The sequence below is a fragment of the Salmo salar genome, unplaced genomic scaffold (assembly GCF_905237065.1).
Source record: "Salmo salar unplaced genomic scaffold, Ssal_v3.1, whole genome shotgun sequence".
Lineage (NCBI taxonomy): Eukaryota > Metazoa > Chordata > Actinopteri > Salmoniformes > Salmonidae > Salmo > Salmo salar.
Window position 1 is genome coordinate 32501 of NW_025548922.1, and position 12704 is coordinate 45204.

At 43.7% G+C, this 12704-nt stretch overlaps 33 non-coding genes and 3 pseudogenes across 33 annotated transcripts; all 36 read right to left on the minus strand.

The window, feature by feature from the left end:
• Positions 1 to 360: 360 nt before the first annotated feature.
• Positions 361 to 479, minus strand: LOC123734019 (5S ribosomal RNA). Its single transcript, XR_006764362.1, has one exon. It is a non-coding gene; the product is annotated as a 5S ribosomal RNA (ribosomal RNA).
• Positions 480 to 618: 139 nt separating this feature from the next.
• LOC123734068 (uncharacterized) lies at positions 619 to 736 on the minus strand (annotated as a pseudogene).
• A 139-nt stretch (positions 737 to 875) lies between these two features.
• On the minus strand, positions 876 to 994 carry LOC123734014 (5S ribosomal RNA). Its single transcript, XR_006764357.1, has one exon. It is a non-coding gene; the product is annotated as a 5S ribosomal RNA (ribosomal RNA).
• A 139-nt stretch (positions 995 to 1133) lies between these two features.
• LOC123734106 (5S ribosomal RNA) lies at positions 1134 to 1252 on the minus strand. The gene has a single exon (XR_006764421.1). It is a non-coding gene; the product is annotated as a 5S ribosomal RNA (ribosomal RNA).
• Positions 1253 to 1391: 139 nt separating this feature from the next.
• LOC123734107 (5S ribosomal RNA) lies at positions 1392 to 1510 on the minus strand. The gene has a single exon (XR_006764422.1). It is a non-coding gene; the product is annotated as a 5S ribosomal RNA (ribosomal RNA).
• A 409-nt stretch (positions 1511 to 1919) lies between these two features.
• Positions 1920 to 2038, minus strand: LOC123734109 (5S ribosomal RNA). Its single transcript, XR_006764424.1, has one exon. It is a non-coding gene; the product is annotated as a 5S ribosomal RNA (ribosomal RNA).
• Positions 2039 to 2177: 139 nt separating this feature from the next.
• Positions 2178 to 2296, minus strand: LOC123734110 (5S ribosomal RNA). Its single transcript, XR_006764425.1, has one exon. It is a non-coding gene; the product is annotated as a 5S ribosomal RNA (ribosomal RNA).
• Positions 2297 to 2435: 139 nt separating this feature from the next.
• On the minus strand, positions 2436 to 2554 carry LOC123734111 (5S ribosomal RNA). The gene has a single exon (XR_006764426.1). It is a non-coding gene; the product is annotated as a 5S ribosomal RNA (ribosomal RNA).
• Positions 2555 to 2963: 409 nt separating this feature from the next.
• On the minus strand, positions 2964 to 3081 carry LOC123734033 (5S ribosomal RNA). Its single transcript, XR_006764377.1, has one exon. It is a non-coding gene; the product is annotated as a 5S ribosomal RNA (ribosomal RNA).
• Positions 3082 to 3220: 139 nt separating this feature from the next.
• LOC123734046 (5S ribosomal RNA) lies at positions 3221 to 3338 on the minus strand. Its single transcript, XR_006764390.1, has one exon. It is a non-coding gene; the product is annotated as a 5S ribosomal RNA (ribosomal RNA).
• A 139-nt stretch (positions 3339 to 3477) lies between these two features.
• LOC123734112 (5S ribosomal RNA) lies at positions 3478 to 3596 on the minus strand. The gene has a single exon (XR_006764427.1). It is a non-coding gene; the product is annotated as a 5S ribosomal RNA (ribosomal RNA).
• Positions 3597 to 3735: 139 nt separating this feature from the next.
• Positions 3736 to 3853, minus strand: LOC123734083 (uncharacterized; annotated as a pseudogene).
• Positions 3854 to 4261: 408 nt separating this feature from the next.
• On the minus strand, positions 4262 to 4380 carry LOC123734003 (5S ribosomal RNA). Its single transcript, XR_006764346.1, has one exon. It is a non-coding gene; the product is annotated as a 5S ribosomal RNA (ribosomal RNA).
• Positions 4381 to 4789: 409 nt separating this feature from the next.
• LOC123734047 (5S ribosomal RNA) lies at positions 4790 to 4907 on the minus strand. Its single transcript, XR_006764391.1, has one exon. It is a non-coding gene; the product is annotated as a 5S ribosomal RNA (ribosomal RNA).
• A 139-nt stretch (positions 4908 to 5046) lies between these two features.
• LOC123734113 (5S ribosomal RNA) lies at positions 5047 to 5165 on the minus strand. Its single transcript, XR_006764428.1, has one exon. It is a non-coding gene; the product is annotated as a 5S ribosomal RNA (ribosomal RNA).
• Positions 5166 to 5304: 139 nt separating this feature from the next.
• LOC123734114 (5S ribosomal RNA) lies at positions 5305 to 5423 on the minus strand. Its single transcript, XR_006764429.1, has one exon. It is a non-coding gene; the product is annotated as a 5S ribosomal RNA (ribosomal RNA).
• A 139-nt stretch (positions 5424 to 5562) lies between these two features.
• LOC123734115 (5S ribosomal RNA) lies at positions 5563 to 5681 on the minus strand. Its single transcript, XR_006764430.1, has one exon. It is a non-coding gene; the product is annotated as a 5S ribosomal RNA (ribosomal RNA).
• Positions 5682 to 5820: 139 nt separating this feature from the next.
• Positions 5821 to 5939, minus strand: LOC123734116 (5S ribosomal RNA). The gene has a single exon (XR_006764431.1). It is a non-coding gene; the product is annotated as a 5S ribosomal RNA (ribosomal RNA).
• A 409-nt stretch (positions 5940 to 6348) lies between these two features.
• On the minus strand, positions 6349 to 6467 carry LOC123734117 (5S ribosomal RNA). The gene has a single exon (XR_006764432.1). It is a non-coding gene; the product is annotated as a 5S ribosomal RNA (ribosomal RNA).
• A 139-nt stretch (positions 6468 to 6606) lies between these two features.
• LOC123734118 (5S ribosomal RNA) lies at positions 6607 to 6725 on the minus strand. The gene has a single exon (XR_006764433.1). It is a non-coding gene; the product is annotated as a 5S ribosomal RNA (ribosomal RNA).
• A 139-nt stretch (positions 6726 to 6864) lies between these two features.
• LOC123734120 (5S ribosomal RNA) lies at positions 6865 to 6983 on the minus strand. Its single transcript, XR_006764435.1, has one exon. It is a non-coding gene; the product is annotated as a 5S ribosomal RNA (ribosomal RNA).
• Positions 6984 to 7392: 409 nt separating this feature from the next.
• On the minus strand, positions 7393 to 7501 carry LOC123734078 (uncharacterized; annotated as a pseudogene).
• A 139-nt stretch (positions 7502 to 7640) lies between these two features.
• Positions 7641 to 7759, minus strand: LOC123734121 (5S ribosomal RNA). Its single transcript, XR_006764436.1, has one exon. It is a non-coding gene; the product is annotated as a 5S ribosomal RNA (ribosomal RNA).
• A 139-nt stretch (positions 7760 to 7898) lies between these two features.
• On the minus strand, positions 7899 to 8017 carry LOC123734122 (5S ribosomal RNA). Its single transcript, XR_006764437.1, has one exon. It is a non-coding gene; the product is annotated as a 5S ribosomal RNA (ribosomal RNA).
• A 139-nt stretch (positions 8018 to 8156) lies between these two features.
• Positions 8157 to 8275, minus strand: LOC123734004 (5S ribosomal RNA). The gene has a single exon (XR_006764347.1). It is a non-coding gene; the product is annotated as a 5S ribosomal RNA (ribosomal RNA).
• A 409-nt stretch (positions 8276 to 8684) lies between these two features.
• LOC123734023 (5S ribosomal RNA) lies at positions 8685 to 8803 on the minus strand. The gene has a single exon (XR_006764367.1). It is a non-coding gene; the product is annotated as a 5S ribosomal RNA (ribosomal RNA).
• A 409-nt stretch (positions 8804 to 9212) lies between these two features.
• LOC123734123 (5S ribosomal RNA) lies at positions 9213 to 9331 on the minus strand. Its single transcript, XR_006764438.1, has one exon. It is a non-coding gene; the product is annotated as a 5S ribosomal RNA (ribosomal RNA).
• Positions 9332 to 9470: 139 nt separating this feature from the next.
• On the minus strand, positions 9471 to 9589 carry LOC123734124 (5S ribosomal RNA). The gene has a single exon (XR_006764439.1). It is a non-coding gene; the product is annotated as a 5S ribosomal RNA (ribosomal RNA).
• A 139-nt stretch (positions 9590 to 9728) lies between these two features.
• LOC123733928 (5S ribosomal RNA) lies at positions 9729 to 9847 on the minus strand. The gene has a single exon (XR_006764271.1). It is a non-coding gene; the product is annotated as a 5S ribosomal RNA (ribosomal RNA).
• Positions 9848 to 9986: 139 nt separating this feature from the next.
• LOC123734048 (5S ribosomal RNA) lies at positions 9987 to 10104 on the minus strand. The gene has a single exon (XR_006764392.1). It is a non-coding gene; the product is annotated as a 5S ribosomal RNA (ribosomal RNA).
• A 409-nt stretch (positions 10105 to 10513) lies between these two features.
• On the minus strand, positions 10514 to 10632 carry LOC123733929 (5S ribosomal RNA). Its single transcript, XR_006764272.1, has one exon. It is a non-coding gene; the product is annotated as a 5S ribosomal RNA (ribosomal RNA).
• A 409-nt stretch (positions 10633 to 11041) lies between these two features.
• LOC123733930 (5S ribosomal RNA) lies at positions 11042 to 11160 on the minus strand. Its single transcript, XR_006764273.1, has one exon. It is a non-coding gene; the product is annotated as a 5S ribosomal RNA (ribosomal RNA).
• A 139-nt stretch (positions 11161 to 11299) lies between these two features.
• LOC123734049 (5S ribosomal RNA) lies at positions 11300 to 11417 on the minus strand. Its single transcript, XR_006764393.1, has one exon. It is a non-coding gene; the product is annotated as a 5S ribosomal RNA (ribosomal RNA).
• Positions 11418 to 11556: 139 nt separating this feature from the next.
• Positions 11557 to 11675, minus strand: LOC123733931 (5S ribosomal RNA). Its single transcript, XR_006764274.1, has one exon. It is a non-coding gene; the product is annotated as a 5S ribosomal RNA (ribosomal RNA).
• A 139-nt stretch (positions 11676 to 11814) lies between these two features.
• LOC123734005 (5S ribosomal RNA) lies at positions 11815 to 11933 on the minus strand. Its single transcript, XR_006764348.1, has one exon. It is a non-coding gene; the product is annotated as a 5S ribosomal RNA (ribosomal RNA).
• A 409-nt stretch (positions 11934 to 12342) lies between these two features.
• Positions 12343 to 12461, minus strand: LOC123733932 (5S ribosomal RNA). The gene has a single exon (XR_006764275.1). It is a non-coding gene; the product is annotated as a 5S ribosomal RNA (ribosomal RNA).
• Between the last annotated feature and the right edge of the window lie 243 nt (positions 12462 to 12704).

The following is a 12704-nucleotide window of genomic DNA, read 5'->3' on the forward strand; positions in this document are numbered from 1 at the left end:
AACAGACATTGCATTTTCACCAATTAGATAAGCAGCTTGAACTTTGTGTCACTGAAAAAGTAGAAGAAATTACAAACACTGTTCCCATCACTTTTTAGCACAGGTAGTTGGATAAAATACAAACTTTATTTCCTTTCATCATTTGAACAGGGCAAAGGAGCACAAAGCACACACAAGCTGCATTCAGCAACAATATTCTTGTTTGTCTTATAAATACAAGGCAGATGCTAATTGAAAACACAAGGAAATTTGATCCTATTAAAAGGCAGGAAGCTGCATTTAGTCAATTCATCATTAAATGCTCACTACAAGGCAGTGTTGCTGATGAAATAGTGCAAGAGCACACCCTCGTGGACAAAATGCTTACAGCACCTGGTATTCCCAGGCGGTCTCCCATCCAAGTACTAACCAGGCCCGACCCTGCTTAGCTTCCGAGATCAGGCGAGATCGGGCGTACCCAGGCTGGTATGGCCGTAAGCGAGAAACAATCTCTTGCTACAACATATATAGTCAAAGTGAGTCTGATAAAACAGACATTTAGTCAATTCATCATTAAATGCTTAATACAAGGCAGTGTTGCTGATGAAATAGTGCAAGAGCACACCCTCGTGGACAAAATGCTTACAGCACCTGGTATTCCCAGGCGGTCTCCCATCCAAGTACTAACCAGGCCCGACCCTGCTTAGCTTCCGAGATCAGACGAGATCGGGCGTACCCAGGCTGGTATGGCCGTGGCGAGAAACAATCTCTTGCTACAACATATATAGTCAAAGTGAGTCTGATAAAACAGACATTTAGTCAATTCATCATTAAATGCTTAATACAAGGCAGTGTTGCTGATGAAATAGTGCAAGAGCACACCCTCGTGGACAAAATGCTTACAGCACCTGGTATTCCCAGGCGGTCTCCCATCCAAGTACTAACCAGGCCCGACCCTGCTTAGCTTCCGAGATCAGACGAGATCGGGCGTACCCAGGCTGGTATGGCCGTAGGCGAGAAACAATCTCTTGCTACAACATATATAGTCAAAGTGAGTCTGATAAAACAGACATTTAGTCAATTCATCATTAAATGCTTAATACAAGGCAGTGTTGCTGATGAAATAGTGCAAGAGCACACCCTCGTGGACAAAATGCTTACAGCACCTGGTATTCCCAGGCGGTCTCCCATCCAAGTACTAACCAGGCCCGACCCTGCTTAGCTTCCGAGATCAGACGAGATCGGGCGTACCCAGGCTGGTATGGCCGTAAGCGAGAAACAATCTCTTGCTACAACATATATAGTCAAAGTGAGTCTGATAAAACAGACGTTTAGTCAATTCATCATTAAATGCTTAATACAAGGCAGTGTTGCTGATGAAATAGTGCAAGAGCACACCCTCGTGGACAAAATGCTTACAGCACCTGGTATTCCCAGGCGGTCTCCCATCCAAGTACTAACCAGGCCCGACCCTGCTTAGCTTCCGAGATCAGACGAGATCGGGCGTACCCAGGCTGGTATGGCCGTAAGCGAGAAACAATCTCTTGCTACAACATATATAGTCAAAGTGAGTGTGATAAACAGACATTGCATTTTCACCAATTAGATAAGCAGCTTGAACTTTGTGTCACTGAAAAAGTAGAAGAAATTACAAACACTGTTCCCATCACTTTTTAGCACAGGTAGTTGGATAAAATACAAACTTTATTTCCTTTCATCATTTGAACAGGGCAAAGGAGCACAAAGCACACACAAGCTGCATTCAGCAACAATATTCTTGTTTGTCTTATAAATACAAGGCAGATGCTAATTGAAAACACAAGGAAATGTGATCCTATTAAAAAGGCAGGAAGCTGCATTTAGTCAATTCATCATTAAATGCTCACTACAAGGCAGTGTTGCTGATGAAATAGTGCAAGAGCACACCCTCGTGGACAAAATGCTTACAGCACCTGGTATTCCCAGGCGGTCTCCCATCCAAGTACTAACCAGGCCCGACCCTGCTTAGCTTCCGAGATCAGACGAGATCGGGCGTACCCAGGCTGGTATGGCCGTAAGCGAGAAACAATCTCTTGCTACAACATATATAGTCAAAGTGAGTCTGATAAAACAGACATTTAGTCAATTCATCATTAAATGCTTAATACAAGGCAGTGTTGCTGATGAAATAGTGCAAGAGCACACCCTCGTGGACAAAATGCTTACAGCACCTGGTATTCCCAGGCGGTCTCCCATCCAAGTACTAACCAGGCCCGACCCTGCTTAGCTTCCGAGATCAGACGAGATCGGGCGTACCCAGGCTGGTATGGCCGTAAGCGAGAAACAATCTCTTGCTACAACATATATAGTCAAAGTGAGTCTGATAAAACAGACATTTAGTCAATTCATCATTAAATGCTTAATACAAGGCAGTGTTGCTGATGAAATAGTGCAAGAGCACACCCTCGTGGACAAAATGCTTACAGCACCTGGTATTCCCAGGCGGTCTCCCATCCAAGTACTAACCAGGCCCGACCCTGCTTAGCTTCCGAGATCAGACGAGATCGGGCGTACCCAGGCTGGTATGGCCGTAAGCGAGAAACAATCTCTTGCTACAACATATATAGTCAAAGTGAGTGTGATAAACAGACATTGCATTTTCACCAATTAGATAAGCAGCTTGAACTTTGTGTCACTGAAAAAGTAGAAGAAATTACAAACACTGTTCCCATAACTTTTTAGCACAGGTAGTTGGATAAAATACAAACTTTATTTCCTTTCATCATTTGAACAGGGCAAAGGAGCACAAAGCACACACAAGCTGCATTCAGCAACAATATTCTTGTTTGTCTTATAAATACAAGGCAGATGCTAATTGAAAACACAAGGAAATTTGATCCTATTAAAAAGGCAGGAAGCTGCATTTAGTCAATTCATCATTAAATGCTCACTACAAGGCAGTGTTGCTGATGAAATAGTGCAAGAGCACACCCTCGTGGACAAAATGCTTACAGCACCTGGTATTCCCAGGCGGTCTCCCATCCAAGTACTAACCAGGCCCGACCCTGCTTAGCTTCCGAGATCGGCGAGATCGGGCGTACCCAGGCTGGTATGGCCGTAAGCGAGAAACAATCTCTTGCTACAACATATATAGTCAAAGTGAGTCTGATAAAACAGACATTTAGTCAATTAATCATTAAATGCTTAATACAAGGCAGTGTTGCTGATGAAATAGTGCAAGAGCACACCCTCGTGGACAAAATGCTTACAGCACCTGGTATTCCCAGGCGGTCTCCCATCCAAGTACTAACCAGGCCCGACCCTGCTTAGCTTCCGAGATCAGACGAGATCGGGCGTACCCAGGCTGGTATGGCCGTAGCGAGAAACAATCTCTTGCTACAACATATATAGTCAAAGTGAGTCTGATAAAACAGACATTTAGTCAATTCATCATTAAATGCTTAATACAAGGCAGTGTTGCTGATGAAATAGTGCAAGAGCACACCCTCGTGGACAAAATGCTTACAGCACCTGGTATTCCCAGGCGGTCTCCCATCCAAGTACTAACCAGGCCCGACCCTGCTTAGCTTCCGAGATCAGACGAGATCGGGCGTACCCAGGCTGGTATGGCCGTAAGCGAGAAACAATCTCTTGCTACAACATATATAGTCAAAGTGAGTCTGATAAAACAGACATTTAGTCAATTCATCATTAAATGCTTAATACAAGGCAGTGTTGCTGATGAAATAGTGCAAGAGCACACCCTCGTGGACAAAATGCTTACAGCACCTGGTATTCCCAGGCGGTCTCCCATCCAAGTACTAACCAGGCCCGACCCTGCCTAGCTTTCGAGATCAGACGAGATCGGGCGTACCCAGGCTGGTATGGCCGTGGCGAGAAACAGTCTCTTGCTACAACATATATAGTCAAAGTGAGTGTGATAAACAGACATTGCATTTTCACCAATTAGATAAGCAGCTTGAACTTTGTGTCACTGAAAAAGTAGAAGAAATTACAAACACTGTTCCCATCACTTTTTAGCACAGGTAGTTGGATAAAATACAAACTTTATTTCCTTTCATCATTTGAACAGGGCAAAGGAGCACAAAGCACACACAAGCTGCATTCAGCAACAATATTCTTGTTTGTCTTATAAATACAAGGCAGATGCTAATTGAAAACACAAGGAAATTTGATCCTATTAAAAGGCAGGAAGCTGCATTTAGTCAATTCATCATTAAATGCTCACTACAAGGCAGTGTTGCTGATGAAATAGTGCAAGAGCACACCCTCGTGGACAAAATGCTTACAGCACCTGGTATTCCCAGGCGGTCTCCCATCCAAGTACTAACCAGGCCCGACCCTGCTTAGCTTTCGAGATCAGACGAGATCGGGCGTACCCAGGCTGGTATGGCCGTAAGCGAGAAACAGTCTCTTGCTACAACATATATAGTCAAAGTGAGTGTGATAAACAGACATTGCATTTTCACCAATTAGATACGCAGCTTGAACTTTGTGTCACTGAAAAAGTAGAAGAAATTACAAACACTGTTCCCATCACTTTTTAGCACAGGTAGTTGGATAAAATACAAACTTTATTTCCTTTCATCATTTGAACAGGGCAAAGGAGCACAAAGCACACACAAGCTGCATTCAGCAACAATATTCTTGTTTGTCTTATAAATACAAGGCAGATGCTAATTGAAAACACAAGGAAATGTGATCCTATTAAAAAGGCAGGAAGCTGCATTTAGTCAATTCATCATTAAATGCTCACTACAAGGCAGTGTTGCTGATGAAATAGTGCAAGAGCACACCCTCGTGGACAAAATGCTTACAGCACCTGGTATTCCCAGGCGGTCTCCCATCCAAGTACTAACCAGGCCCGACCCTGCTTAGCTTCCGAGATCAGACGAGATCGGGCGTACCCAGGCTGGTATGGCCGTAGCGAGAAACAATCTCTTGCTACAACATATATAGTCAAAGTGAGTCTGATAAAACAGACATTTAGTCAATTCATCATTAAATGCTTAATACAAGGCAGTGTTGCTGATGAAATAGTGCAAGAGCACACCCTCGTGGACAAAATGCTTACAGCACCTGGTATTCCCAGGCGGTCTCCCATCCAAGTACTAACCAGGCCCGACCCTGCTTAGCTTCCGAGATCAGACGAGATCGGGCGTACCCAGGCTGGTATGGCCGTAAGCGAGAAACAATCTCTTGCTACAACATATATAGTCAAAGTGAGTCTGATAAAACAGACATTTAGTCAATTCATCATTAAATGCTTAATACAAGGCAGTGTTGCTGATGAAATAGTGCAAGAGCACACCCTCGTGGACAAAATGCTTACAGCACCTGGTATTCCCAGGCGGTCTCCCATCCAAGTACTAACCAGGCCCGACCCTGCTTAGCTTCCGAGATCAGACGAGATCGGGCGTACCCAGGCTGGTATGGCCGTAAGCGAGAAACAATCTCTTGCTACAACATATATAGTCAAAGTGAGTCTGATAAAACAGACATTTAGTCAATTCATCATTAAATGCTTAATACAAGGCAGTGTTGCTGATGAAATAGTGCAAGAGCACACCCTCGTGGACAAAATGCTTACAGCACCTGGTATTCCCAGGCGGTCTCCCATCCAAGTACTAACCAGGCCCGACCCTGCTTAGCTTCCGAGATCAGACGAGATCGGGCGTACCCAGGCTGGTATGGCCGTAAGCGAGAAACAATCTCTTGCTACAACATATATAGTCAAAGTGAGTCTGATAAAACAGACATTTAGTCAATTCATCATTAAATGCTTAATACAAGGCAGTGTTGCTGATGAAATAGTGCAAGAGCACACCCTCGTGGACAAAATGCTTACAGCACCTGGTATTCCCAGGCGGTCTCCCATCCAAGTACTAACCAGGCCCGACCCTGCTTAGCTTCCGAGATCAGACGAGATCGGGCGTACCCAGGCTGGTATGGCCGTAAGCGAGAAACAATCTCTTGCTACAACATATATAGTCAAAGTGAGTGTGATAAACAGACATTGCATTTTCACCAATTAGATAAGCAGCTTGAACTTTGTGTCACTGAAAAAGTAGAAGAAATTACAAACACTGTTCCCATCACTTTTTAGCACAGGTAGTTGGATAAAATACAAACTTTATTTCCTTTCATCATTTGAACAGGGCAAAGGAGCACAAAGCACACACAAGCTGCATTCAGCAACAATATTCTTGTTTGTCTTATAAATACAAGGCAGATGCTAATTGAAAACACAAGGAAATGTGATCCTATTAAAAAGGCAGGAAGCTGCATTTAGTCAATTCATCATTAAATGCTCACTACAAGGCAGTGTTGCTGATGAAATAGTGCAAGAGCACACCCTCGTGGACAAAATGCTTACAGCACCTGGTATTCCCAGGCGGTCTCCCATCCAAGTACTAACCAGGCCCGACCCTGCTTAGCTTCCGAGATCAGACGAGATCGGGCGTACCCAGGCTGGTATGGCCGTAAGCGAGAAACAATCTCTTGCTACAACATATATAGTCAAAGTGAGTCTGATAAAACAGACATTTAGTCAATTCATCATTAAATGCTTAATACAAGGCAGTGTTGCTGATGAAATAGTGCAAGAGCACACCCTCGTGGACAAAATGCTTACAGCACCTGGTATTCCCAGGCGGTCTCCCATCCAAGTACTAACCAGGCCCGACCCTGCTTAGCTTCCGAGATCAGACGAGATCGGGCGTACCCAGGCTGGTATGGCCGTAAGCGAGAAACAATCTCTTGCTACAACATATATAGTCAAAGTGAGTCTGATAAAACAGACATTTAGTCAATTCATCATTAAATGCTTAATACAAGGCAGTGTTGCTGATGAAATAGTGCAAGAGCACACCCTCGTGGACAAAATGCTTACAGCACCTGGTATTCCCAGGCGGTCTCCCATCCAAGTACTAACCAGGCCCGACCCTGCTTAGCTTCCGAGATCAGACGAGATCGGGCGTACCCAGGCTGGTATGGCCGTAAGCGAGAAACAATCTCTTGCTACAACATATATAGTCAAAGTGAGTGTGATAAACAGACATTGCATTTTCACCAATTAGATAAGCAGCTTGAACTTTGTGTCACTGAAAAAGTAGAAGAAATTACAAACACTGTTCCCATAACTTTTTAGCACAGGTAGTTGGATAAAATACAAACTTTATTTCCTTTCATCATTTGAACAGGGCAAAGGAGCACAAAGCACACACAAGCTGCATTCAGCAACAATATTCTTGTTTGTCTTATAAATACAAGGCAGATGCTAATTGAAAACACAAGGAAATTTGATCCTATTAAAAAGGCAGGAAGCTGCATTTAGTCAATTCATCATTAAATGCTCACTACAAGGCAGTGTTGCTGATGAAATAAGGCAAGAGCACACCCTCGTGGACAAAATGCTTACAGCACCTGGTATTCCCAGGCGGTCTCCCATCCAAGTACTAACCAGGCCCGACCCTGCTTAGCTTCCGAGATCGGGCGTACCCAGGCGGGTATGGCCGTAAGCGAGAAACAATCTCTTGCTACAACATATATAGTCAAAGTGAGTCTGATAAAACAGACATTTAGTCAATTAATCATTAAATGCTTAATACAAGGCAGTGTTGCTGATGAAATAGTGCAAGAGCACACCCTCGTGGAAAAAATGCTTACAGCACCTGGTATTCCCAGGCGGTCTCCCATCCAAGTACTAACCAGGCCCGACCCTGCTTAGCTTCCGAGATCAGACGAGATCGGGCGTACCCAGGCTGGTATGGCCGTAAGCGAGAAACAATCTCTTGCTACAACATATATAGTCAAAGTGAGTCTGATAAAACAGACATTTAGTCAATTCATCATTAAATGCTTAATACAAGGCAGTGTTGCTGATGAAATAGTGCAAGAGCACACCCTCGTGGACAAAATGCTTACAGCACCTGGTATTCCCAGGCGGTCTCCCATCCAAGTACTAACCAGGCCCGACCCTGCTTAGCTTCCGAGATCAGACGAGATCGGGCGTACCCAGGCTGGTATGGCCGTAAGCGAGAAACAATCTCTTGCTACAACATATATAGTCAAAGTGAGTCTGATAAAACAGACATTTAGTCAATTCATCATTAAATGCTTAATACAAGGCAGTGTTGCTGATGAAATAGTGCAAGAGCACACCCTCGTGGACAAAATGCTTACAGCACCTGGTATTCCCAGGCGGTCTCCCATCCAAGTACTAACCAGGCCCGACCCTGCTTAGCTTTCGAGATCAGACGAGATCGGGCGTACCCAGGCTGGTATGGCCGTAAGCGAGAAACAGTTTCTTGCTAAATCATATATAGTCAAAGTGAGTGTGATAAACAGACATTGCATTTTCACCAATTAGATAAGCAGCTTGAACTTTGTGTCACTGAAAAAGTAGAAGAAATTACAAACACTGTTCCCATCACTTTTTAGCACAGGTAGTTGGATAAAATACAAACTTTATTTCCTTTCATCATTTGAACAGGGCAAAGGAGCACAAAGCACACACAAGCTGCATTCAGCAACAATATTCTTGTTTGTCTTATAAATACAAGGCAGATGCTAATTGAAAACACAAGGAAATTTGATCCTATTAAAAAGGCAGGAAGCTGCATTTAGTCAATTCATCATTAAATGCTCACTACAAGGCAGTGTTGCTGATGAAATAGTGCAAGAGCACACCCTCGTGGACAAAATGCTTACAGCACCTGGTATTCCCAGGCGGTCTCCCATCCAAGTACTAACCAGGCCCGACCCTGCTTAGCTTTCGAGATCAGACGAGATCGGGCGTACCCAGGCTGGTATGGCCGTAAGTGAGAAACAGTTTCTTGCTACAACATATATAGTCAAAGTGAGTGTGATAAACAGACATTGCATTTTCACCAATTAGATACGCAGCTTGAACTTTGTGTCACTGAAAAAGTAGAAGAAATTACAAACACTGTTCCCATCACTTTTTAGCACAGGTAGTTGGATAAAATACAAACTTTATTTCCTTTCATCATTTGAACAGGGCAAAGGAGCACAAAGCACACACAAGCTGCATTCAGCAACAATATTCTTGTTTGTCTTATAAATACAAGGCAGATGCTAATTGAAAACACAAGGAAATGTGATCCTATTAAAAAGGCAGGAAGCTGCATTTAGTCAATTCATCATTAAATGCTCACTACAAGGCAGTGTTGCTGATGAAATAGTGCAAGAGCACACCCTCGTGGACAAAATGCTTACAGCACCTGGTATTCCCAGGCGGTCTCCCATCCAAGTACTAACCAGGCCCGACCCTGCTTAGCTTCCGAGATCAGACGAGATCGGGCGTACCCAGGCTGGTATGGCCGTAAGCGAGAAACAATCTCTTGCTACAACATATATAGTCAAAGTGAGTCTGATAAAACAGACATTTAGTCAATTCATCATTAAATGCTTAATACAAGGCAGTGTTGCTGATGAAATAGTGCAAGAGCACACCCTCGTGGACAAAATGCTTACAGCACCTGGTATTCCCAGGCGGTCTCCCATCCAAGTACTAACCAGGCCCGACCCTGCTTAGCTTCCGAGATCAGACGAGATCGGGCGTACCCAGGCTGGTATGGCCGTAAGCGAGAAACAATCTCTTGCTACAACATATATAGTCAAAGTGAGTCTGATAAAACAGACATTTAGTCAATTCATCATTAAATGCTTAATACAAGGCAGTGTTGCTGATGAAATAGTGCAAGAGCACACCCTCGTGGACAAAATGCTTACAGCACCTGGTATTCCCAGGCGGTCTCCCATCCAAGTACTAACCAGGCCCGACCCTGCTTAGCTTCCGAGATCAGACGAGATCGGGCGTACCCAGGCTGGTATGGCCGTAAGCGAGAAACAATCTCTTGCTACAACATATATAGTCAAAGTGAGTCTGATAAAACAGACATTTAGTCAATTCATCATTAAATGCTTAATACAAGGCAGTGTTGCTGATGAAATAGTGCAAGAGCACACCCTCGTGGACAAAATGCTTACAGCACCTGGTATTCCCAGGCGGTCTCCCATCCAAGTACTAACCAGGCCCGACCCTGCTTAGCTTCCGAGATCAGACGAGATCGGGCGTACCCAGGCTGGTATGGCCGTAGCGAGAAACAATCTCTTGCTACAACATATATAGTCAAAGTGAGTGTGATAAACAGACATTGCATTTTCACCAATTAGATAAGCAGCTTGAACTTTGTGTCACTGAAAAAGTAGAAGAAATTACAAACACTGTTCCCATCACTTTTTAGCACAGGTAGTTGGATAAAATACAAACTTTATTTCCTTTCATCATTTGAACAGGGCAAAGGAGCACAAAGCACACACAAGCTGCATTCAGCAACAATATTCTTGTTTGTCTTATAAATACAAGGCAGATGCTAATTGAAAACACAAGGAAATTTGATCCTATTAAAAAGGCAGGAAGCTGCATTTAGTCAATTCATCATTAAATGCTTACTACAAGGCAGTGTTGCTGATGAAATAGTGCAAGAGCACACCCTCGTGGACAAAATGCTTACAGCACCTGGTATTCCCAGGCGGTCTCCCATCCAAGTACTAACCAGGCCCGACCCTGCTTAGCTTCCGAGATCAGACGAGATCGGGCGTACCCAGGCTGGTATGGCCGTAAGCGAGAAACAGTCTCTTGCTACAACATATATAGTCAAAGTGAGTGTGATAAACAGACATTGCATTTTCACCAATTAGATAAGCAGCTTGAACTTTGTGTCACTGAAAAAGTAGAAGAAATTACAAACACTGTTCCCATCACTTTTTAGCACAGGTAGTTGGATAAAATACAAACTTTATTTCCTTTCATCATTTGAACAGGGCAAAGGAGCACAAAGCACACACAAGCTGCATTCAGCAACAATATTCTTGTTTGTCTTATAAATACAAGGCAGATGCTAATTGAAAACACAAGGAAATTTGATCCTATTAAAAAGGCAGGAAGCTGCATTTAGTCAATTCATCATTAAATGCTTACTACAAGGCAGTGTTGCTGATGAAATAGTGCAAGAGCACACCCTCGTGGACAAAATGCTTACAGCACCTGGTATTCCCAGGCGGTCTCCCATCCAAGTACTAACCAGGCCCGACCCTGCTTAGCTTCCGAGATCAGACGAGATCGGGCGTACCCAGGCTGGTATGGCCGTAAGCGAGAAACAATCTCTTGCTACAACATATATAGTCAAAGTGAGTCTGATAAAACAGACATTTAGTCAATTCATCATTAAATGCTTAATACAAGGCAGTGTTGCTGATGAAATAGTGCAAGAGCACACCCTCGTGGACAAAATGCTTACAGCACCTGGTATTCCCAGGCGGTCTCCCATCCAAGTACTAACCAGGCCCGACCCTGCTTAGCTTCCGAGATCAGACGAGATCGGGCGTACCCAGGCTGGTATGGCCGTAGCGAGAAACAATCTCTTGCTACAACATATATAGTCAAAGTGAGTCTGATAAAACAGACATTTAGTCAATTCATCATTAAATGCTTAATACAAGGCAGTGTTGCTGATGAAATAGTGCAAGAGCACACCCTCGTGGACAAAATGCTTACAGCACCTGGTATTCCCAGGCGGTCTCCCATCCAAGTACTAACCAGGCCCGACCCTGCTTAGCTTCCGAGATCAGACGAGATCGGGCGTACCCAGGCTGGTATGGCCGTAAGCGAGAAACAATCTCTTGCTACAACATATATAGTGAAAGTGAGTCTGATAAAACAGACATTTAGTCAATTCATCATTAAATGCTTAATACAAGGCAGTGTTGCTGATGAAATAGTGCAAGAGCACACCCTCGTGGACAAAATGCTTACAGCACCTGGTATTCCCAGGCGGTCTCCCATCCAAGTACTAACCAGGCCCGACCCTGCTTAGCTTTCGAGATCAGACGAGATCGGGCGTACCCAGGCTGGTATGGCCGTAAGCGAGAAACAGTTTCTTGCTAAATCATATATAGTCAAAGTGAGTGTGATAAACAGACATTGCATTTTCACCAATTAGATAAGCAGCTTGAACTTTGTGTCACTGAAAAAGTAGAAGAAATTACAAACACTGTTCCCATCACTTTTTAGCACAGGTAGTTGGATAAAATACAAACTTTATTTCCTTTCATCATTTGAACAGGGCAAAGGAGCACAAAGCACACACAAGCTGCATTCAGCAACAATATTCTTGTTTGTCTTATAAATACAAGGCAGATGCTAATTGAAAACACAAGGAAATTTGATGCTATTAAAAAGGCAGGAAGCTGCATTTAGTCAATTCATCATTAAATGCTCACTACAAGGCAGTGTTGCTGATGAAATAGTGCAAGAGCACACCCTCGTGGACAAAATGCTTACAGCACCTGGTATTCCCAGGCGGTCTCCCATCCAAGTACTAACCAGGCCCGACCCTGCTTAGCTTCCGAGATCAGACGAGATCGGGCGTACCCAGGCTGGTATGGCCGTAAGCGAGAAACAGTCTCTTGCTACAACATATATAGTCAAAGTGAGTGTGATAAACAGACATTGCATTTTCACCAATTAGATACGCAGCTTGAACTTTGTGTCACTGAAAAAGTAGAAGAAATTACAAACACTGTTCCCATCACTTTTTAGCACAGGTAGTTGGATAAAATACAAACTTTATTTCCTTTCATCATTTGAACAGGGCAAAGGAGCACAAAGCACACACAAGCTGCATTCAGCAACAATA